Here is a 25,659-nt window from a genome sequence, read left to right as displayed (position 1 = left end):
TGTGAAGGGAGGGAGGCCCAGCAATAGGGCAAGAGGCTGGAAACTCCAGCGCCCATGGCAGTGACATTCCCAGCACGGCAACAGTCACGGGTCTTTAACAACTGATGGGCGTAACTATCTATACTAAGACGTTACATTGCTGCATATCACCCCTTCTCCCAATTCTTAGCCTGCAACTTGACTAAGTGTAATAAAAACAGCAACACTTGTATGTGTGGTTAGGTGGGATAAAAAAAAAACAAAACATAAATTAAAAAACAAGGGAAAGGCTGGGCATGGTCACGCATGCCTGTAGCCCCAGCACTTTGAGAGACTGAGATGGGTGGATCACTTGACCCCAAGAGTTCAAGACCAGCCTGGGCAACATGGGTAAAGCCCGTCCCTACAAAAAATACAAAAATTAGCCAGGTGTGGTGGTGCATGCCTGTAGTCCGAGTACTTGGGAGGCTAAGAGGTGGGAGGACCACCTGAGCCAGGGAGGTGGAGGCTGCAGTGAGCTATGATGACGCTACTGCATTCCAGCCTGGGCGACAAAGTGAGACCCTGTCTCAAAATCATCATCATCATCATCATTATCATCATCACCATCCCTCACCCTCATCTAACTAGGTTAGCACAGGGCAGACAACAGGGGCAAGGGAAGCTTAGGAGGGAGTGGAAATGAGAGTCAGGAGGGGCAAGAACTCAGAGCCAGAGCCGAATATAAGAACATGTGTCTCCCTGTGGGAACTTTCCAGATTTCTTGGAGACGTGGACCTCTTCCAGAGAGGGGGACAGAGAGCTCAAGTGAATTTTATTTAAATATCAAAGGAGAAGGAGCCCTCAGCAGACATGTGAGTTGTGACTCTAATAAAAGGCTGAATGTGGTAACTTAAGTATAACCAACATATTATAGGAGTTGGGTGGAGAGAGAGGCCGCTTCGGGTGAGAAAGGTTCTAGGTAGGAGGGACAGTCACAAAAGCTTCCCCTCCACACCCCACCAATGACTAGAAAACTAATATGCTCTGTGCCATCCCAGAATGAGCTCCCCCACAGCCAGACGGGGTCTTCAGGGTCCTGCTGACTCTGGGGTCCTTCGATCCTGCGGCTGTACCATAAAGACCCTCTTCAAGGTCTTTACTATAACCCTGCAAATCCAGTAGGGTGGGAAGATTGCAAATAGAAATATTTGTAAAGAACTGGTCATCATCCCAGCTCTCTGGAAGGCCGAAGCGGGCAGATCACTAGAGGTCAGGAGTTTGAGACCAGTCTGGCCAATACGGCAAAAACCGTCTCTACTAAAAATACAAAAAATTAGCCAGGTGTGATGGTGGGTGCCTGTAATCCCAGCTCCTCAGGAGGCTGAGGCAGGAGAATCGCTTGAACCAGGGAGGCAGACAGAGGTTGCAGTGAGCCAAGATCGCACCACTGCACTCCAGCCTGGGTGACAGAGCGAGACTCAGTCTCAAAAAAAACTTGTAATCAACAAATCTTTCCTTCAACATAGCAGTTAGATATCAGGAAGGTATGCCAAAAAAATTATATATATATATATACACACACACACACACACACACACACACACACACACACACACACCTCAAAAGAATTTAAAGTTTGTTGTTAAAATCTGGGCTTGCTTCCCAGTTTTAAGGATGAAAACTAAAGGAAAGCGAGAGCCAAACAGGAAAGACACACCAGAAACACGATGCAGAAAGACCATAAAATTGTTGAAGTTCATCCACCAAAAGCGGCTTCCGGCTGGGCCCCTCTGAAAGTCTGCATGAACACACATAACCTCCACATGCCAGAAGCAACGCTTCCCAGCAGTGACACGGTACAGGCAGAATCACACAGATGTATGTCTGTCCACACTCCAGGACTTCCCAGACTCACATGTAATGTGATGTAAACAATGAACAAGGAAACGAAATGTAAATACACAAGAGCCTGACAGAGATGAGCCAAGTTAGAAATGGTGAAGAGTCTTCATTGTGAGGCTAAAAGTGGAGATGGAAGTGGAGGCTCCCACAGGGAACAGGGAAAATTGAGAAGGGGACAAGAGTGGCCATCCCAGTGGAGAAGGCCCAGGACCATTTTAGCTGGTGGAGAAACAGCCCATTTTTCCAGGAAGGCTTCAGAGTGGAGTTAGAGTTTCAAAAGTTAAATGCTACTCATTCTAACAAACAAAAGCAGGCCCTTCAGGTGTGCATCAAATACCTTTATACCTCCAAATAGCTCCAAATACTAATACTGGATCAGCGTACAGCTCAGGAGTTATTAACAGAAATCAGCAGCACAACCAGCTACCCAGCAGGCTTGAACAGCGCTCCTGCCCAGATTTCCAACCAGGGACACCGTGTCAAAAAGGAGCGGTTTCTCCTGTGCACTGTCAGTATTTTTATTCACACATAAAATCACTTTTCTTGGTGGGGAGAGAGTCTTATTCTGTTGCCCAAGCTAGAGTGCAGTAGCACGCTCTGGGCTCACTGCAACCTCCACTTCCCAGGTTCAAACTCATGCCTCAGCCTCCCATGTAGCTGGCACTATAGGCACCACCACACCTGGCTAATTTTCGTATTTTTAGTAGAGATGGGGTTTTGCCATGTTGGCCAGGCTGGTCTCAAACTCCTGAGCTCAGGCAATCCACCCACCTCGGCCTCCCAAAGTGCTAGGATTACAAGCATGAGCCACTGCACTGGGCCTAAAATCATATTTTTTAAAACTTGAAATACTTGTATCTAAAAAAATCACACTTGAAATTACAAAAAGGAAGTTATCCTTTTGTATTAACAAAAAGTTATTTTTCATTTAGAAATGAAATGATCATATGGGACAAGAAGAAAAGAAATGCACAATGACTTCCACAGGCTTATTTTTAGTCGAATTTGCATTGCTTAAATATAAGCACAACTAGAAATCAATGGTTTCACACTATAAATGGCCGGGTGCGGTGGCTCACGCCTGTAATCCCAGCACTTTGAGAGGCCAAGGCGGGCGAATCACCTGAGGTCAGGAGCTTGAGACCAACCCAGCCAACATGGTGAAACCCCGTCTCTACTAAAGTACAAAATTTAGCTGGGCGTGGTGCCGGGTGCCTGTAGTCTCAGCTACTCAGGAGGCTGAGGCAGGAGAACCTTGAACCCAGGAGGTGGAGGTTGCAGTGAGCCGAGATCGCGCCGCTGCACTTCAGCCTGGGCGACAAGAGCAAGACTCTGTTTCAACAACAAAAAATACTGTATATATATGAACAAACTTAATTTTGTCAATATCCTCCTCTGGGGAAGAGAGGAGGGGAGAACAGAGAAGGAGAAAGGAAGGGAAAAGGGTGGAAAGAAGGAAGGGGGAGAAAACTACATGGGATGAGGAGGGAAGGGAAAGTGAGGGAGATGAGATGTTTATCCTCAATACAGCAGTAACTAGAGCAGGGAATAAATATGTGGCCTGAAAGAAGGATGCCTTGTTCTTTTCAATATGCAGCCACACAAGTTATTAGTCAAACAAGCCATGGAGCATAATTATGTAACCCAGCTTTAAAGTTCCAACCTTGTCAACCCTCCACCTGGAATTACTCAAAAGCATTTTATTCTCATTGAGAAACCAAGTCTCTGCCACAGCCATAAAATCCCAGAGCAAGACACCTCCCGTGGTGCCAGGCGGCTCTCACACTTCACATGCTTCTGGGCCAAACCGAAAAGTTCTGGGAAAGTCAGATTCCAGCTCAAACTATATTCACAATTCACCATTAAGGCACAGGCAAGCTGGATACATAAACCCAGATACACCAAGGTTTCAATTTTTAGCCACGTTTATGAGACTGTGTGCTTTTCTTTGAGTGATGTCATTTCTCATGTTCTAGAGCTGTAAAAGCTAGGCTCTAAGTTTCACATTTAGTTCTTAAATATAAGATACTGTATTGTTTTATTCTCATGCTCACCAACAACATCCAAATTCTTACACTGGCATAGGAAATCTGGTAGGTAATCCACAAATCAGCAAAGGGTAAAAGGAAGCCGAACAGGAATTTACAGGTAAATGTGTAGATTGTCAATAAAACTCTATAATCAACTTAAATCATTCAAAATTATCAAGAGAAAACTATCAGTTTTAGAAGCTATAAGACATCTAGCCTTTCCATATGATGCATATGCTGGTCTATCCTCTGTCCTAAGCTTCCCCGTGGTCTTCCATGGGATAGTCATACGGGATTCCATATAAACATTTGGCTACATGTATCCATCCTTTCATGCTACATAGTTTCTACTTTCTTCTATTTTTTTAATCCAAGGCTGTTATTGAGATTCACTATCTTGCATCCACATGCACATTATTTTTTAATTCAGTTATAATATACATGGGATAAAGTACACAAGTCTTAACAGTTCCACAACCTTTTTTTTGAGACAGAGTCTCGCTCTGTCTCAGACTGGAGTACAGTGACGCGATCTCAGCTCACTTAAACTTCCGCCTCCTGGGTTCAAGGTGATTCTCCTGCCTCAGCCTCCCGAGTAGCTGGGACAGCAGGCGTGTACCACCACGCCCAGCTAATTTTTGTATTTTTAGTAGAGATGGGGTTTCACCATGTTAGCCAGGATGGTCTTAATCTCTTGACCTCGTGATCTGCCCGCCTCAGCCTTCCACAGTGCTGGGATTACAGACATGAGCCACCACACCCAGCCAACTTTTTACAAATGTGTATATACTCATGTAACTATCACCCAGATAAAGCTATATTGCAGGAAATATACACATAATTGTGCATGTTCATATTTACATGGACACACATACCCACACATGCACACACATACCCACAGATGCACAACATGTACTCTCCATGCCTGGGACTGCATTAAAGCTGTGGTGTACAAACACACAGGGAAGAGTCTACCACAATATGATCAACTGCTAAAACACTGCTTTTTAGTTGATTGTGGAAAAAAATAAAGTATTTAAAGTATCATTTAAAATTTGTTGCAGAGATCTTGTTACTGCATTTCTAAGTCTTGAATCACTACCCTGTTTATTAAATCATGCTGCCTTGCCACTAAATCTGAACCAGTTATTTTCTTGAAAAAAAAATTACAAGTCATACACTAGGAGAAAATATCTGCAAATCACATATCCAATAAAGAACTTATTTCCAAAACATATGTAAAGAATAGTTGTTAAACCTCAACAATAAGAAAACCAACAACCCAGTTTTTTAATTGGCAAAAGATCTGAACAGACGCTTCACCAAAGAAGGCATACTGTTAGCAAATAAGCACATAAAAGGGTGCTCAACATCATTAGCCATTAAGGAAACACAAATTAAAACCACAAGGAGAGGCCAGGCATGGTGGTTCATGCCTGTAATCCCAGCACTTTGGGAGGCTGAGGCGGGTGGATCACATGAGGTCAGGAGTTCAAGGCCAGCCTGGCCAACATGGTGAAATCCCGTCTTTACTAAAAACACAAAATTAGCTGGGCATGGTGGGTGCCTGTAATCCCAGCTACTTGGGAGGCTGAGGCAGGAGAATCGCATGAACTCAGGAGGAGGAGGTTGCAATGGCCGAGATCACGCCATTGCATTCCAACCTAGGCAACAACAGCAAGACCCCGTCACAAAAAAAAAAAAAAAAAAAAGAAAGAAAGAAAGAAACCACAAGGAGATATTACTATACACTTACTAGAATAAAACAAAAATAATAAAATAAAATAAACTGGTAACTCCTGAAGCTGGTGAGGATATGGAGCAACAGATAGGAATACAAAATAATACATTCACTTTGGAAAACAGTTTAGCAGTGTCTTATAAAGTTAAAACATACAAACCTACCATACAACCTAACGATTCTACTCCTAGGTATTTACCCAAGTGGATTAAAAACAGATTATACTTGTATGAAAACCTGCACACAATTGTTTATAGCAGCTTTATTCATAGTTGCCAAGAATTGGAAGCAACCGAAATGATCTTCAGCAATCAAACGGTTAACAAAGAGTGACTGCATACCTACATGGAACACTATTCAGCAATAAAAGAGAACAATCTACTGATTCACCCAATAACCAGATAAATCTTCATTCCCTTTTCCTAAGTGCGGGGGGATGGGGGGGAAGCCAGACCAAAAAGGCTACATACTTTATAACTCCATTTAAGAGACATTCCAGAAAAGACAAAATTCTAGGGACAAAAGTCAGTGCTTGTGGGGGGTGAGGGAACCATACAAGGGAATTTTTTGAAGGATGGAACTGTTCAGTACAGCACTGTGGCGGTGGCTATACGACTCCATGCATTTGTGAAAAACCCATAAAACTGTACACTACAAAAAGTGAACTAAACTGTCATGCAATTTTTTTTTAAAAATCAATCATAGACTCTCTGGGATGTCAGGGACCCTCAGGATGGAATGCAGACTGTCAGCAAGGCAAGTAACTTCACTGGATATGACCCAGCTTCACTACAGCGGGTGGGGGAAAAGGAGCTGATCCAAATAACTCTGGAACCCGCTATTCAGACTGGACACTGTAAGCTAAAAATGAAAAAACAAAAACTACACAAACACTGCCCTGTAGATGGTAAATGTATTGCATCAGAGGTACAAGCTGGAAATTCCAAAACTGCTTCACATGTATAGTAGGGATGAACACATTTATAATAAATCGTAGACAACACGACTCAAGATTTTCACTGTCAGAAGAAGAAGTTATAAATACGAAAAGCGGGAAGGCTAAACTAACTCTGGTCCTGGATTCAAGTTGGAGACATAAGTAGAAGCTCATGTTGGTTTTAATATATATATAGCTAAACAGATACAAAAAATACAGATACATGTGTGGATTTAGAGATAGCAGTATGAACTCATTTATATATATATATATATATATATACACACACACACACACACACACACAGAGAGAGATACAGAAATATAAAGTCTAGTCAGAGATATCATTATGAATATGTTGATTTTGATTGAGAGATACAGACACACAGATATAAATGTGTGTACACATGGATTAGTATGCATATAAATACTTCCTAGCTCTATTCATTGAGAGGGCCTAGAAGAAGCAGTAACACTCCAATAGCAATGGGCACACCTAGCACCCAGAACTTAGTTTCTAAATATCATTCTCCAATGAAAGGAACCAGGGCTTCTTGGAGAAATAGCTGACTCTGGATCTGGAATAGAGAAAACTGAAGATAAACCAGGTACTTGTAGTACCAGGACACTAAAAGAACACAAGAGCTAGCCCAAAAGGGCTTTCGTGGGATTTTGGGGGTTTTTTTGGTTTGATTTTTGAGACAGATTTTGGTTTGGTTTTGCTCTTGTTGCCCAGGCTGGAGTGCAATGGCACGATCTCAGCTCACCACAACCTCTGCCTCCCGGGTTCAGGCAATTCTCCTGCCTCAGCCTCCTGAGTAGCTGGAATTACAGGCATGCACCACCACGCTGGCTAATTTTGTATTTTTAGCAGAGATGGGGTTTCTCCACGTTGGTCAGGCTGGTCTCGAACTCCCAACCTCAGGTGATTTGCCCACCTCGGCCTCCCAAAGTGCTGCGATTATAGGCGTAAGCACCACACCCAGCCTATTAAATGTATTAATAGAAGGAATGGCGGAAAGAGAAAGTCCTCGTTAAAAGAACACAGCCATACTTGCCGCAGCCTGCTGAATAATAAAGGTAGTAGGCAGCGGGTAAAACTAAGGAGAAACAAGATATTTACAATGCAGTATATCTGCTTATCTCCAAAATCTGCTAGACACTATGTTAGTTTTCAGATATGACCACAAATTATTTCATACTGCTCCCTCCAGAATCTGGAGTTAAATACTCTCCACTTGAGTATAAACTGGACTTGGCAACTTGCTTCTAATGAATAGAGAAAGCAAAAAATAGTGACTTGACTATGGCTGACACCAAGCAGGCTGACACCTCACTAACCAACTGATCAAGGTTAATGTCACCAGTAGTAAGTCGTGTTAATACCATGTGTCCCTACCATGTGCAAGGAGAGGGACTTATCAAACCTTTATGATATTCTGTCCAAAATCCATAACCTTAATTTAATCTGATAAAACATCAAACACAAATAGAGGCTGGGTGTGGTGGCTCTCATCTGTAATCCCAACACTTTGGGAGGCCGAGGTGGGTGGATCACCTGAGGTTAGGAGTTCAAGACCAGCCTGGCCAACATGGTGAAATCTCATCTCTGCTAAAAATAAAAAATCTGCTGTGTGTGGTGGCACCTGTAATCCCAGCAACTTGGGAGGCTGAGGCAGGAGAATCGCTTGAACCTGGGAGGCAGGGGTACCAGTGAGCTGAGATCATGCCACTGCACTCCAGCCTGGGTGACAGAGTAAGACTCTGTCTCAAACACACACACACACACACACAAAGGAACATTCCACTAAATTCCCAATCATTACTTATCAAAAGTGTCAAGGTCATGAAAGACAAAGAAGAAACAAGGAATGGTCACGGGAGGATACTAAGGAAATACAACTAACTGCAATATAGAATCATAGACTGAATCTTAGAACAGAAAACCTACATTAGTGGAAAAACTGGGGAAAGTCCAAATAGTGTACGGTTTTGTTAATATTATTGTATCAATGTTAATTTCCTAGTGTTGATGCCTGAAACATCTTCTCCCTTTCCATGTTGCATAGTTAATTCCTAATAATCTTTCAAATTACAGGGTAGATGCCTTCTCCTCTGTGAAGCCGTCCATGATCACCCTCTCCTCTCCAGTTGATGTTAGATACCATTTCTCTGTGCTTCTATCATAGCACTCATCACTCAGTATCATATTGTATATTTCTGACTATCACCCTACAGAGGCTTCTTGAACAAAATGTATCTCATCCTAACATAATTATCAATTGAGAGCCCTGAGAAAGACAGTAGAGTGGGTCATGATCATCATGAGCTTTGGAGACTCACAGATGTGAGTTCAAACCCCAGCTCCACGGCTTAGTGATCGCAGGTAAATTACTTAAATCTTTCAGAGCTTCAGTTTTGCTCACTGGCGAAACAGACTTAAGGTAAAGAGTTGTTTGAGGATTTAATGAAATACTGTTACATAAAGTAATTAGCTCAGTGCTTACATATAGTATGTTTCATTTTTATTAACGTCAAGGACTCTTTTATTTCAGTGCTTTGTATAGCAACTGGCAAGTGACGGGGACTCAAGAAATGTTTGCCAAATCAATTAATTATTAAGATGAACACTGACAAACATTTATCCAATATTTACTTCCCTTTACCCTCAAGAGTTTTACAGGCTAGAAATGCTTCTCTGGATGCATGTTAAAATCACCTTGGGAACTAACCGTATACTAATGCCCAACCCCATTCTCTGAAATTCTGATTTAATTGGCCTGAGATGGAGCAACTTGACACTCACACATCTAATTACAAGAATAGGAAACACACATTAAAATACATGTAATCAGAAATACCAACATCCCATTAGCAATGATTACACCTTACACCCAGATCTTGGTTTCTAATAGCATTCTAACACCAAGGAACCAGGGCTCCTTGGAGAAATGCCTTATTTTGGCACTGGGGCAGGAAAAACCACAATGATAGGGGTATGTCAAAGAAATTCAAGAGCCACCTGAAAGAGCTCCAATGGTCAAAACAGGAATAACTGGAGCAAAAGTAGTATTAGATTATAACCTAAAGTATAAAATAAATAGCCATGAATCCATCTTGATATAAAGGATTGAGCAGATAAGTAAATGGAGAACAGACACTCTCCATGTAGGATTATAGATAACATATGTGGACTATGCAGAGTGACTTTCTTCCAAAGAGTACATTATGGGGCCAGGTGCGGTGGCTCATACCTGTAATCCCAGCATTTTGGGAGTCAGAGGCGGGTGGATCACTTGAGGCCAGGGGTTCCAGACCAACCTGGCGAACAAGGTGAAACCCCATCTCTACTAAAAATACAAAAGTTAGCCAGGCATGGTGGCATGCACCTGTAATCCCAGCTACTCAGGAGGCTGAGGCAGAAGAATCACTCGAACCTGGGAAGCAGAGGTTGCAATGAGCAAGATCACGCCACTGCACTCCAGCCTGGGCAACAAAGCGAGACTCTGTCTCAAAAAAAAGAAAAAAAAAAAAGTACATTATGGAAAGAAAAAGAGTAACTTTACAGTAGAAAACATGCGACAAATACTACCTTAAATCAAATGATCAAGATTAACATCAACAGTGACAAATCATATTAATAGTATGCACCTCTGATATCACATGAAAACAATGGCACTTTACCACTGTGGTCTTCTCAAAAACATATTAGCCCAGTTTAATCAGAAAATTGAGGTGGCCAGCTGCAGTGGCTCATGCCTGTAATCCCAAAACTTTGGGAGGCTGAGGCAGGCAAATCGCTTAAGTTAGGGAGTTCAAAACCAGCCTGGGCAACATGGTGAAACCCAGTTCTAATTTAAAAAATAATAATAATAAAAATTAGCTGGGTGTGGTGGCATGCACCTATAGTCCCAGCTACTCGGGATGCTGAGTTAGAAGGGTCGCTTGAACCTGGGAAGCAGAGGATGCAGTGAGCCAAGACTGTGCCACTGCACTCCAGTCTGGATGACAAAGCAAGACCCTATCTCAAAAAAAAAAAAAAAAAAAAGAAAAAGAAAAGAAAATCGAGGAACATTCTACTAGCAAACCATCTAATACTCCTCAAAAACTGTCAAAGTCATCAAAAATAAGGAAAAGTCTGAGCAACTATAACAGCTAAGAGGAGGCAAAGGAGATATGATGATAATATGATGATTATAAGCTGGATGGGCTCCTGGAACAGAAAAAGGACATTAGGGACAAACAGAGGAAATGAGAATCAAATATGGCCTTTAGCTAATAATAAAGTATCAATATCGATTCATTTATTATAATGAATATACTATAATAATATAAGATGTTAATAATAGGGGAAGCTGGATATGGATTATACAGAAACTCTTTATACTATTTTTTGCAAGAACTCTGTAAATCTAAAATAGTTCTACAATAAAAAGTTTATTAAAAGAATAAGTTGGTCAAGAGATAAATGGATGGTGTCATTATACTGTCATTGGTCAGAGTGTAAAAAAACGGCAGAAGAGCAAGACTTGGAAACAGGAAACAAGCAGGTGTGAGCCAAAAAAACCTCTGAATTCCCAGGACCCAAAAGAAAAACAAAAAAGGCCGGGCGTGGTAGCTCAGGCCTGTAATCCCAGCATTTTGGGAGGCCGAGGCAGGCGGATCACTTGAGATCAGGAGTTCATGACCAGCCCGGCCAACATGGTGAAACCCAATCTCTACTAAAAATACAAAAATCAGCCGGGCGTGGTGGCAGTTGCCTATAGTCCCAGCTACTTGGGAGGCTGAGGCAGGAGAATCGCTTGAACCCGGGAGGCAGAGGTTGCAGTAAGCCGAGATCGCACCATTGCCCTCCAGACTGGATGACAGAGCGAGACTCTGTCTCAAAAAACAAACAAACAAAAAAAGACAGAAAAACAATAAGGAGTTCCATTAGAATCAATTAGACAGCATCATAGAGCATACAGAAAAAAAGTAAAAGGTAGTTTTAATAAACTATTTGTAAAGTAGAAACACTCTGGAAGAACATGGTTAATTCTGAATAGATTTTTCTGGCCATAGAGGCTCAACTCTTTTTTTGTTGCTGTTTTGTTTTTTGAGTCAGGGTTTCTCTCTCTGTCACCCAGACTGGAGTGCAGTGGCGTGATCACATCTCAATATAGTCTCAAACTCCTGGGCTCAAGGGATCCTCCCACTTCACACTCCCAAGTAGCTAGGATACAGGCATGCACCAGTATGCCTGAAAATGTGTTTTATTTTTAGGAGAGACCAAGCTTTTGCTGTGTTGCCCAGGCTGGTCTCAAACTCCTGACCTCCAGCGATCCTCCCACCTTGGTCTCCCAAAGCATTGGGATTACAGACGTGAGCCACCACACCTGGCCTGATGCTCAACTTATTATTAAACACTTCTTTCTCTCTAATACCTTCATTCATTAACATTCGCCAGTTTTTGTCTCCTTATAGAAAAGATCTTTACAGTTTAAATATGTGCATTAACGGAGCACAGGCACAAAAATCTCACGTGCGAAACCAAAAGCCATTTCCTATTTCCAAAGATAAACCCCCAAACTTATACCAAGAAGCCAATATTTTAATTATTTTGTTTTAGTTACTGAAGACACAACATGATAATAAAATATATTTATTCAATCTTCTATAACCTCGCTTTCTAAAATGGATTCCTCACGGACTTCACAAGTAATCAGCATGTCCTTATTAGTTTTCTTTGGAAAACTTTTGTACAGCAACACGATAATATTTGTGACATGTGAGAGGACGCTGGAATCTTTTAAACTGCTGTTATAGTATGGTATTTTGATTTCAGCAAGTGTCACGAAAGGAATAACACAAAAGCTTAGAAAATATACATGGCCCAGAAAGACACACACGCTTCTTGTTTTAATGAATTACGTTCTGCAATGAACAGTGATCCAGACAAATCTCTTGTAACACAAAACACACCCAAACAATGACTCCCCAAGTGAAGGAAATGGCTGCAGATCACAATTCCACAGCCAAAAATCATGTCCCAGGGCTTCCTGCAGCCACAGCATGTTCCCATCCATCACACACACAAACTAGGAAAAATAACATTCCAGATCATTTCCTCAATATGTGTGTCGACCATAGAAATTAACCCAGTGTCCATAATTCAATCATAGACCTTAAGCTGTGCATCCCTGCCTTCTCTTTCACCAATATCATAAAAACTCAAACAAATATTCTGTCCTCTCCTGGAACATTCCAAAATGACACTTTACAACAAACTGCCACAACCTTAAGTACTTTATTGACCAATATCATAGCAGATCCTTGATGTCATGACTCTATTATTGTAGTTTTCAAAACTCTGTACTTCTGGGAGGCTGAGGCAGGAGAATCACTTGAACCCAGGGGGCGGAGCTTGCCGTGAGCCAAGATCGCACCACTGCACTCCAGCCTGGCGACAGAGTGAGACTCCGTCTCAAAGAAAAAAACAAAAAACAAAAAACAAAAAAAACACTCTGTACTTCTACAGAATAGAAATCCCTTTCATACCTGCAAATACTCATGGCATGCCTCTACCAAATAATTTCCCAATTCCCTTTCTTCTTTCTCACACACTAATTTCCTTCTTCCCCCTCACCTAACTTCTATATCTGAGATTGTCGCTGAGTATTACTTGGTGCCAAGAGACAGTAATTGCTTTAAAAGGCAGCTTTCATCAAAGAGGCTTCATTGGATGCCATCATCCTAGTGAATTCCCCACCAACCAGAGCATGGCTGTCACCTGTAAGGTGAGAAGGAATAGAGGACAGACGACATCAGTGCACAGAGTATGAGTGCCTCTGAGCGGGGATGCACATAACCAGGCTCACAGAGCCCAACAGTGGTTTCTGTTTTGTTTTGTTTGTGAGATGCAGTCTCGCTCTGTCACCCAAGGCTATAGTGCAGTGGTACCATCTCAGCTCACTGCCACTTCCGCCTCCGAGGTTCAAACGAGTCTCCAGCCTCAGCCTCCCAAGCAGCTGGGACTACAGGTGCCTGCCACCATGCCTGGCTAGATTTTGTATTTTTAGTAGAGACGAGGATTCACCATGTTGGCCAGGCTGGTCTCAAACTCCTGATCTCAGGTGATCCGCCCACCTCAGCCTCCCAAAGTGCTGGGATTACAGGCAAGAGTCACTACACCTGACCCCAACAGTGTTTTACTACTGACTATAAAAAGTGTAACCCTCCAGCAGGCGAGGTTATTTGCACCAGTGTGAGTTGCACAACAGATAAACACGGATGACAAATCATAATCAAGAGGGTGTTTGCTAGGCCGGGTGCAATGGCTCACTCCTGTAATCCCAGTACTTTGGGAGGCTCAGGCAGGCGGATCACTTGAGGTCAGGAGTTCGAGACCAGCCTGGCCAACATGGCAAAACTCCGTCTCCACTAAAAATACAAAAATTAGCTGGGCGTGGTGGCACATGCCTGTAATCCCAGCTACTCGGGAGGCTGAGGCAGGAGAAACCTGGAAGAGGGAGGTTGAGTGAGCTGAGATTGTGCCGCTGCACTCCAGCCTGGGCGACAGGGCAAGACTGTCTAAAAAAAAAAAAGTAGCAAGAATAGGCTGGGAGCGGTGGTTCATGCCTATAATCTCAAGTCTTTAGGAGGCCAAAGCAGGAGGATCGCATGAGATCAAGAGTTCGAGAGCAGCCTATGCAACATGACAAGACAAAAACAGAAAAGAGGTGGCAAGGTGGCAAGAATAGCTTAAAGAGCTCCCACATACCCCTTATCCAGAAATCCAATTCCTCCAAATGCCACCATCTTACCTATCTGTTCCTTTCCTCCTTTGCTCTCTCTGCAAATATATACTTTACTATAATGCCTTGATAAATACTTGTATTCTTATCATCCAAACTTTCTAAATATTAATATTTCCTTAATGTTTCAGTACTTTGGATGCTCAAAGTTGTAATAATCCATTTTTATCCTATTATATCATAAAAAGTTCAAAATATTGGAATGAACCTGCAATACTAGGATGTACCCTGCACGTTGCTTTCAGAAACAAATTTGATTCATTTGCACACATTCATTCAACAAATACTTATTAATAACGCAATTCTCCTAGATTCTAAATTAATAGCAGTCAGCAAAACAAACATGGTCCTAGCATTTATGGAACTTATGGAATATTTTCCTAAGATTTACCTCTACCATAAAACGTACAGCTAATCACATCGCAGAGAAGAGAGATTTTCCTATGTTGCATATCAGGCTATCAATTTCTTTCTTTCTTTTTTTTTTTTTGAGATGGAGTTTAGCTCTTGTCTCTCAGGCTAGAGTGCACTGGTGCTGGCGCAATCTTGGCTCACTGTAACCTCCACCTGCTGGGTTCAAGTGATTCTCCTGCCTCAGCCTCCCGAATTGCTGGGATTACAGGCATGCACCACCACGCCCGACTAATTTTTATACTTTTAGTAGAGACAGGGTTTCATCATGTTGGCCAGGTTGGTCTCAAGCTCCTGACCACAAATGATCAGCCCACCTTGGCCTCCCAAAGTGCTAGGATTACAGGCGTGAGCCACTGTGACAGCCCAGGTTATCAATTTCTTAATCCTTTGGTTATTCAGAGTTTATTAAGCATAATCAGGAGACAATCAGGATATCAAAGAGTTCTGCCTATAACTAATATATCAAGTAACTTGTATATAATTTCAAATTATATGTTAATATGAAATATTATTTTGCCACCTAAAATACATCATTGATACTATGCTAACAGTACAAGTAAAAGTACAATCACAATAGATAACTCCTTGGTGGTTTTATTAGATTCTGCACTTTTGTTGTGCATCTTGATGAAGTATGTATAGCAGCACTAAATAGTTAACACATTCTTCTCCCATTGCCCTTCTCTTCTCTTCCCACCTACCTCTTCATCCTTCCCACAGAGACCACAGGTAACAAGTGCTAAAGGAGATGATCTTTCCACAATGGTAACTGCTAGGTGAGTTTCGGGGGCTACCTCTAAATAGAACAGACTTGGGGAAACTGCTACCTCATTTTAAACGTTTGTTAAGGTCTTTAAAAGAGGGGAGATTTCAGAAATCATTTGTTAGAAAAGAGCCACAGCCGGCCAGGCGTGGTGGCTCACGCCTGTAATCCCAACCCTTTGGGAGGCCTAGACGAGCAGATCGCCTGAAGTCAGGAGTTTGAGACCATCCTGGCCAACATGGTGAAACCTCGTCTCTACTAAAAATAAAAAAATTAGCCTGGCGTGGTGGCGGGTGCCTGTAATCCCAGCTACTTCGGAGGGTGGGGCAGGAGAATCGCTTGAACCCAGGAGGCGGAAGTTGCAGCGAGCCGAGGTTGTGCCATTGCACTTCAGCCTGGGTGACAAGAGCAAAACTCTGTCTCAAAAAAAATAAGAGCCACAGCCAAACAAGTGGGCATTTTGGGCCAAAAATATCTTGCAAGTAGACTTACAGGAAACACGATGGCTAAGAAGAAAGAATGAAGGTTTTGGAACCAGGTGGATTTGGGTCTCCGTCCTGGCCTACTCATTATTAACTGTGCATTTTTACCCTTGGGCAAGTTACTCAGATTCTTTCCTTCTCTAAGGAAAATAAATGTGGAGAATAAAACCTACCTTGAAATGTTGAAAAGATTCAAAGTAACAAATGTATTGGGCCTGCTACTGCACCCAACACGTGTGATGCACTCAAATGGGCACCCACGGATGGGAGTAAGCGGGCTCTGCTCCCAGGGCGCAAGCCCCGCACAAAGCTCTCCCTTTCCGTTATGCACTGTGCCTTCTGGACTTGGCCTCTGAGACCCACCCTCTCTATTCTTCTTCTTCTCCACTGGAGACTAAGTGCTTCCATTTCCATGTTTGCTTTCCACCTACTCTCTTAGACTTGCCATGTCAAACCTTCCCCTACTTCCCAGCTTGTCCTCAATCAGAACCAAAAAACCAGCTTCTCTTTGCTCCAGGCCCACTAGGTACAGGTCAGGGCCACCTTCTTTCCACTCCCTTTGCTCTGTGTCAAACACTTTAATTATTTAATTCAGGATGCAGAAAAAGAAATGAAGAGAACCGAAGTTGATAAAATTCTGTTACATCTTGAGAACAACTACGGTGATAAAATAGACCAATGAATAAAACAATGCCCAAGAGAGATGGGGGACTCTAAGGAATAGGTCCAGGCAGCAAGACTGACTAAAATGGGGCATCTGGGTAAGGAATAAAATAGATGCCTACCCTAATTCAAATAAGAACCAAGTTGTACATTTAGAAAAAGACACCACTGTAAAAGCAGAAAGGCTCACCCACAGACACTCACTCACTGAAGACCTAAATCACGGACTGCGTGGAACAGTGTTTGAGGATCTCTGGCCAATGGGGCTGACCACGAAGCTTCTTAGGTCACTGCAAGGAAATGAGAGGCTAGGAAAGCACACAGCCTCTCAGGCTCTTGCTTGGCTGCAAGTGTGCCCCTTCCAGTAAGCAGATGGAGCTCAGGCTCCTGATACCGTGTTTCTTTCTTTTCAAAAGGATTATCTCAGTCTATATCCAGACCATGACTAATTTTTTGAGATGGTGACATGATCCATAAATGAAAGAAGTCAGCAGAAGGATGTGGTTTGACACCTATAGCTTAGAATACACAAGACCTTCCCTCAAAAAGTTAGGCCATTACCAGCTACAAAGTCAGTGTTTTGATTTTAAATATCTTGAGGCCAGGTGTGGTGGCTCACACCTGTAATCCCAGCACTTTGGGAGGCTGAGGCAGGTGGATCACTTGAGGTCACGAGACCAGCCTGGCCAACGTGGTGAAACCCTGTCTCTACTAAAAACACAAAAATTAGTCAGGCATGGTGGTACACACCTGTAATCCCAGCTACTCAGGAGGCTGAGGCACGAGAATCACTTGAACCTACGAGGCAGAGGCTACAGTAAGATGAGATCGTGTCACTGCACTCCAGTGTGGGTGACAGAGTGAGACTCTGTCTCAAAAATAAATACAACAAAATAAATAAATATCTTGAAACCTCAAATATTAAAATCAGCAAAGGTCATCTTCCCAATATTGTCTAAATTCTAATGTCAAAATCAATTACTGAAAAAACAAAAATAAATATTGAGATAAATTATTACCAGGAGGATCCATTTTATGTGATGAGAAAAAAATGAAATTTCTTACCTTCTGAGAATTTTAGTTTCAGCCTCACCTACTCTGAACCTAAAGCAATAATATTTGTACTCTTAACTTTCAGAGAGAGGGTGAGCTGGAAAAGTCTGTTGCTAAGACTAGCAACAACTACTCACCTTTTATCCAACTCAGACTTTCATCATGGTGCTATTTCTCTTATCGTGACATGTATTTCAGATACATTTTTGCCTATAACTACCACATTCTTTTTCTGGAAAAAAAAAGGGGGGATTTTTGTAATTTAAAAGGAAAGTTTTAAATGAAAGTATCTTGCTTGCCCTGAAGTCAACTACCCTATTTTCCTTTCTAACTAACCATTTACACCAAGTTTTTCTTAATGAAGGACTGCTATTATTTCAAATTAGAACCGTTTTAACAATTATGAAACAGGGGGTGAGAACAGGCTGGTAAAATATATCCTCAGAATAAGGTTAGCCGCTGTTAATGCAACAGGCATGCCAAGACTTAGCTGCAAGTAAAGTCAGACAAACTTTCCAGAACCAGCCAAGTCACACAGTGACTACAGCACTAACGACCCATTGCTAATGAGCAAGCTTGGCAACTCAGTGGGTAAAAATTAAGAAAACAGAGACTAAACAGAGCCAATTTCCATTATCTAATTTTATTTTAAGACTGCAATAAAGTCCAGGTATGAACAACCTGCAGAACCAGCTTTCTGTGAAGACGCACTCCCTCCTGGCCTCCACGGAAGACATCGACCATCGAACCCTCTCACTCAGGAAGGTGACAAGCAGCAATGACTCTCACTGTGCTCCACATCCCTGGCAAGAGTTCCTGGAGGTCACATGATAAAAGGCCCCAGCCCACTTCCGCATGTGCATTTGGCAGCCAGGTTTGAATCAAAGCACAGCCTCTGGTTTTGTGTTTAAACAGGGGCCGTGCCCCCTTTCAAAGAGTGGATTAAGGCTGGGCATGGTGGCTCACGTCTGTAATCTCAGCACTTTGGGAGTCCGAGACGGGTGGATCACTTGAGGTCAGGAGTTCGAGACCAGCCTGACCAATATGGTGAAACCCCGTCTCTACTAAAAATACAAAAATTAGCCAGCATGGTGGCATGCATCTGTAGTCCCAGCTACTAAAGAGGCTGAGACAGTAGAATTGCTTGAACCTGGGAGGCAAAGGTTGCAGTGAGCCGAGATTGCACCACTGTACTCCAGCCTGGGCAACAGAGTGAGACTCCATCTCAAAACAAAACAAAATAAAACAAAAAACAAAGAGTGGATTGAGGATTTCAAGATCTCCTTCTGTTCAGACATGCACTGAGTTTCTTTCTTTGTTGCACCATTGACCACACTATGAAAATATTATTCTGGAATATTTCAAACCAAATTCTCCCACAGTCCTCATGCTGCCTCCTGAGTCTCCTTCATGCCACCTTCCTCATCCTCGAGCCACCAGGCCTGCCACTCTGGGCCAAATCCTGACTTCTTCATCCCAGGACACCCCTGACCCCCATTTTCCCTTCTCTTGCTCCGTCCTCTTCCTCTCATGGCCACACTTGTCCTTGCAGCCTTGTTTACTCATTTGCTGTTTTCTTCTCCATTTATGTTCTGCTCCAAACAATATCTTGTTACAAAGGACAGTGGCAAAATATACAATCCAAATTTTAAAATGACCCTTGGCCAGGCACGGTGGCTCACGCCTGTAATTTCAACATTTTGGGAGGCCAAGGTGGGAGGATTGCTGAAGACCAGCCTGGGCAACATAGTGAGATCTCATCTCTACAAAATAAAAATAATTTTTTAAAATTAAAAAAAAATAGGGCAGGAACATTGACTCACACCTGTAGTCCCACCACTTTGGGAGTCTGAGTCGGGCAGATCACTTGAGGTCAGGCGTTCGAAACCCCAGCCTGGCCAATACATATAAACCCTGTCTCTACAAAAAAATATAAGTATTAGGCGGCTGTGGTGGCGCACGCCTGTCATCCCAGCTACTTGGGAGGCTGAGGCAGGAGAATCACTCGAACCCGGGAGGTAGAGGTTGCAGTGAGTGAAGATCGCACCACTGCACTCCAGCCTGGGCGACAGCAAGACTCTGTCTCCAAAAAATAAATAAATAAATAAAATAAAATAACCTTGCTGAGGCCCACTGACATCAGTGCTTGCCATTGAGCTCTACAGGACCCAACGGTTTGCACTGGCAGAGCCTATACCCTTTTGCATTCACTGGCAAGTTCCCCGTTTGTTCCTTGTTTCCCTCCCTGAAGTGAAGGGAGAAAAAGTAGTGGAAGCACCTGGGGGTCCTCACTCAAGTCTTCTGCTCTCTCTCTTTTTGCGCGCGCTCGCTCTCTCTCTCTCTCTCTCTGCCTTAGAAGGGAAAGTACTTCCCGTCCTCTTTAAACAGGGTGTTCCAAGACATCAATGGGCTTTTCTGAAGGTTTGTGAGAAGAAAGAAGAGGTGGTGTGGCAAGAGGATTTCTCCTCCTCACTAGGTCAAGTTTAGGGCTTAAAGAACTTCAGGTGCTGGCCAAGTACAGTGGCTCACACACATAATCCCAGCCCTTTGGGAGGCCAAGGCGGGCGGGTCACTTGAGGTCAGGAGTTCGAGACCAGCCTGGCCAACACGGTAAAACCCCGTCTCTACTAAAAATATAAAAATTAGCCGGGTGTGGTGGCGCGTGCCTGTAATCCCAGCTACTTGGGAGGTTGAGGCAGGAGAAGTGCTTGAGTTGGGGAGGTGGAGGTTGCAGTGAGCTAAGATTGCGCCACTGCACTACATACAGCCTGGGCGACAGAGTGAGACTCCATCTCAAAAAAGTAAAATTAAAAAAAAAAAGGAACTCCAGGTGCTGGACAATCAGGGGCTGCCGCCTTCTGGATGAGTCTGGGACAAGGAGATGCTGAGGGGAACAAACACTGCATAGAGGGGATTTAAAAAGCCCACGTGAAGATGTTTTCTGTCCTGACCCCAGACCAAACCTGAAACTTGGGAATCCTCCTCAACTCTTTCCCATTCGCTTACTTACCCCAAACATACATCTTCACAAATCTGAATAAAAGGCATCTCCACAGATGTATCTGCAAACGTCTCCAATTCCTACCTGCATCTCTCATCTCACACCGGGATTCCAACAAGAATAAACAACAGCAGCAAATCAAAACGCAAGAGGCAGTGGCAAGTCCGGGAGGGGCAGCTGCCACACGGACAGGTGGCCTCTCCTACAGGTAGTAACGTCTCTCTATCCACCCGACAGAGGCACAGAAGGATCAGGAGAGAGTTCCTAGAGAAGCACAGAAGCTCCTGGAAGCCAAACCCCAGAACAGTATGTGAGCAGGCTCCTTGTGCTCCAATTCTCCCCGTCTGTTAAGATAGAGCAAAGGGCCGGGCGCGGTAGCTCACACCTGTAATCCCAGCATTTTGTGAGGCTGAGGTGGATGGATCACCTGAGGTCAGGAGTTCCAGATCAGCCTGGCCAACATGGTGAAACCCGTCTCTACTAAAAATGCAAAAATCAGCCAGGCGTGGTGGCACATGCCTGTAGTCCCAGCTACTCAGGAGGCTGAGACAGGAGAATCGCTTGAACCTGGGAGGCACAGGCTGCAGTGAGCCGAGATCACGCCACTGCACTCCATCTGAGTGGTAGAGTGAGACTCCATCTCAAAAACAAACAAAAAAACAAACAAACAAACAAACGAAAGACAGCAAAGAGTGCCCTTCCTCCCAGGCTAGCCATAAAATTACAAGGAAGACAATTACCTTAAAGAAAGAAAATAAAACAAACAGCAATGTTGGAAACAGGAAGAAAAGCCAGCAGTGAACCAGAAAGTTTGATGAAATCCTAGAAAAGAGGGGGCAGATAAAATCATACCAACAGCAAAGACAAGACAGGGAAAACCACAGCCCTAACCTCAAGAGGTGAGAGACCTCCTTCTACGGGAGTGTTGGTGTCAAACTCTGAGTCAAAGGCAAGGGCGTGGGAGCAGGCAGTGGGGCAGTCACAGGGTGATGAACGGTAACTACAAGCAGGAGGGCTGAGCCCTGCAATGCCCTTCCCTGCTAGCTCCTGCCTGCCCCTCCTCTACCTCCTTAAAACAGAACCCTTAAAGCTGGGCGCCACAGCAGTGGGTTGTACCCACTGGTTATGGCTAAAACCAAAAAAAAAAAAAAAAAAAAAGGGTACTATGCCCAAGAAAAACATGTAAGTGAGAAAGCTGGAGAAGAGTTAAGGGTAGTTCTGAACCTCCACAGAAAGGGCGGCTCCCCACAGGGGTAAAAGCACTGTGGCACCACCCGCTGTCTTCAACCATCGCAGAGGCAAGAAGGGTCTGCCTGCTACTCACACAGCCCTATTTTGGAAACTCTACAACTACCGAGAAAATCAAAGGGAACCCTCCCAGTTTATCTATGGAGTTCTTAATTCATTAAAACAGACCAACCACCTAAATTCACAACTTATTTGAGGAAAACCCAGAATATGAAAAAAAAAAAAAAAATGGCCATAATGCACAAATAGAACAAAGGAAACCATTTATGGGACAAAAGACAACTTAAAAAAGAAAGAAAGAAAAAGAAAAAAAAAAGAAAAAGCGCTTTCAATAAGAGAAAAAGAAAAAAAGAAATTTAAAATGATTGCTGAAAAGAAACACCAACGAATAGGAGAAATAAAATGCACCATGCTAAATACCAAAGCTGTGATCTGAAAGATAACACTGAAAAAACAGAGAGCAAAGCACAAAGTTAATAGAGAGGGATAATATATTCGGAGGTACAAGATGAGTTTCTTTTTTTTTTTTCTTTTTTCGAGATGGAGTCTTGCTCTGTTGCTCAGGCTGGAGTGTGGTGGTGCGATCTCAGCTCACTGCAATCTCTGCCTCCAGGATTCAAGCAATTCTGGCTCAGCCTCCAGAGTAGGTGGGATTACAGGCACCTGCCACCACACTCAGCTAATTTTTGTATTTTTAGTAGAGATGGAGTTTCACCATGTTGGCCAGGCTGGTCTGGAACTCCTGACCTCGTGATTTGCCTGCCTCTGCCTCCCAAAGTGCTGGGATTAGAGGCATGAGCCACTGCACCCGGCCACAAGATGAGTTTCAAAAGCAGCTAAGACCACAATGGGAAGAGAAGAAAAACTGTACATGAACTCTCCCCAGCTGACCAAAGATGTTCAGACACAGTTCAGCTAAACGAATAAAAAACAGTCCAGTTGTATGAATGCAGCATCCTCAATGATCGCCTCTACACTCAAAAGGGCTCTGCAGTATGGTCCTATCATGTGTCTTAAAATCAAAGATAGCTGTGTGGTCCTGTGGCAAGAGAACCAAACCATGAAGGAGAACACCAGGCTTCTAGTCTTGGCTCCAGGAACAACCTGTGTGATTGGGCAGGACGAGTAACCTCTTGTATTCATCTTTTGTGAAAAACAGTGAAACTCTCCCCAGCTATGTTGATGATGACAGATATGTGAAGAAACTAGCAAGCAGGAAGAGTCATACAAACTACTATTACATTTGTGAACATATATAGGGATATAATCTAAGGCATGCTTCACATTTACTGTAACATATTCATGTTTTGGCCAATATCCACAAGATCGTATTACAACCATCTGATTTTCTGCAATCCTTCAAAACTATGCCATGGCCCTCAGGTATCCAGTGGCATGTGCATACTATGGGGTAAGAAGCCTCTCAGATGAAGTTTCCTGTATCTAGACTTGATTGTCAGGAATAAGAAGAGACCAAGGGAGCTGTCAGAGATCTAGGGTCAAGTCCCTGCTTGTAACCGGAAGAAATGAATGGGCTTCAGATTCTTCTGAAAACTGAAAGATTGGGACCAGACCACCCTGGGCGCATAGCAGAATCACCTGGGGGACTCCTAAAACATAGCAGGGCCTGGATCCTTGCCTTAGAGATTCCTTTTTTTTTTTTTTTTTTTTTTTTTTTTTTTTTTTTTTTTTTGAGGCAGAGTCTCACTTTGTCTCCCAGGCTGGAGTGCAGTGGCACAATCGCTGCTTACTGCAGCCTCAAACTCCTGGGCTCAAGCAAGCCTCCTGCCTCGGCCTCTTGAGTGGACAGGACTACAGGTACGCACCACCATGCCTGGCTAAGTTTGTTTTGTTTCTGGCGGAGACAGGGACTCACTAGGTTGCCCAGGCTAGTCTCGAACTCCTGGACTCAAGTGATCTCTCCCACCTCAGCCTCCCAAAAGTGCTGGCATTACAGACATGAGCCACCACGCCTGGCCCCTCTAGAGATTGATGAACTGGCCTAGAAGGAGACCAAGGGCATCTTTGTTTTAAACTCCACAGATGATTCTCATGTGTAGCCAGCGCTGAGAGCCCCTGGATGAGATGATCTCTAAAAGCCCCTTGGCTCTGTGGAAGGCACAGGGGGCAGCAGGTGAGTGCACAGTCAGCAGAACCTGATTTAAATCCACTTCCAGCCTCTTCCCATCTATGTGACTCTGAGTAAGTTTCTCATCCTTTTGGAATCTCATCTTCCTCACCTGCATCGTGGAGGTCATAATGCATTCCCCCCAGTGTCATAATAAAATTATGCAAATGAAGAACTTGAAAATAGCAACTGGCACTCAGCAGGGGCTCACAAAGAAGTAATCATCATGATGATTACTACTACTATTCTAGAAAGTAACTGAGGGAGGCTGGAGGGTGGGAAGATTGAGGAGATGTTGCTCAAAGAACAGAAAAGTCCAATTAGACGGGAGGAGTAGGTTCAAGAGCTCTACTGTACAACATGGAAACTACAGTTACTAACAATGTGTTGTATACATGAAAAATGCTAAGAGAGTAGATTTTAAGGGTTCTTACAGCAAAAAATAAGTATTTGAGGTAATGCATATATTATTTAGCCACTCCACAATGTGTGTGTGTGTGTATATATATACATATATAAACAGTACATTGTACACCATAAAATGTATACGATTTTCATCTCCTTAAGTTCCCTGACAGAATGGATTGGCCAATGGATCCTGCTTGCTATTATGTATTTGAGACGGGGTCTCGCTCTGTCACCCAGGCTGGACCGCGGCAGTGCGATCCCAGCTCACTGCAACCTCCGCCTCCAGGGTTCAAATGATTCTCCTGCCTCAGCCTCGCAAGTAAGCTGGGACTACAGGTCCCACCATGCCTAGCTAATTTTTGTATTTTTAGAAGAGATGGGGTTTCGCCATGTTGCCCAGGCTGGTCTCAAACTCCTGACCCCAGGCGATCCGCTTGCCTCAGCCTTACAGGCCAGAGCCACCGTGCCCAGCCCCTACTTGCAATTTAAACTAAGGGATGGGCTTTGGAAGTTGCAGAGGCCAAACGCACCAAGCCCTGGAAGACAAGCTTCTAGTCTTGGCTCCAGGAACAACCTGTGTTTTTCCTGGGGCGGGTCTGCGGTAATATAACTGAATGAGGACTGTGATACCTGAGGCAGCCGCCTGAAAGGGACCGGGTGCAACAGTCCACAACCCCTAAAACAGGAACAGAGCATACCAGCCAGGAGGCCACAGGAAAAGGCTTTCCTCTCCCATAAAGAACAAACATTCAAAGATTTTTTTTAAAAAAAAGTCTGGTTGGAGGATGGGAAGTAGAGTAAAACTGTAACACTGGCTTTGGGCCAGCCTGCCAGAGTGAGGGAACAGATTCCAATACAAAACTGTTTCAACTAAGGCTATTTGCTAATTTATCTGAAAGCAAGTAGGTGCCAGCAGACCACTTATTTTCCTCTCATGCTAAAAATAAAAATTTCCAAACTGACTTAATGGGGTCTACATTGCACTGGCACCGTGAAGACCTCAAATGAGGAGGGAAAACCTACGGAGAAGCTCGTAAAACAAATCTTATTTTTCGTATTTTAACTAAAGTGTTTTAAGAACTTAGGGCTAAAGATTGTTTACCAAGTATTCACGGGTAATAAAGTTCATGAATTTT

The 25,659-nt window shown here is 43.4% G+C and overlaps 1 protein-coding gene across 5 annotated transcripts in view; it reads right to left on the bottom strand.

Annotated features, from left to right (window-relative positions):
• LOC105478722 (TIAM Rac1 associated GEF 2) overlaps nt 1–25,659 on the bottom strand; it is a 322,470-nt gene that overhangs the window by 194,325 nt on the left and 102,486 nt on the right. Inside the window, exon 1 of one of the 5 annotated variants that reach the window (XM_011736305.3) lies at nt 17,876–17,960. The exons of the other annotated variants lie outside the window; for them this stretch is intronic. The gene's annotated coding sequence lies outside the window, so the exon portion shown is untranslated. Of the gene's footprint in view, nt 1–17,875; nt 17,961–25,659 lie in introns of those variants that run through there. 5 annotated transcript variants of the gene reach the window in all.

The sequence above is a fragment of the Macaca nemestrina genome, chromosome 5 (assembly GCF_043159975.1).
Source record: "Macaca nemestrina isolate mMacNem1 chromosome 5, mMacNem.hap1, whole genome shotgun sequence".
NCBI lineage: Eukaryota > Metazoa > Chordata > Mammalia > Primates > Cercopithecidae > Macaca > Macaca nemestrina.
The sequence above is the reverse complement of the archived record's forward strand: the minus strand, read 5'-3'. Positions and strand labels throughout refer to the sequence as shown.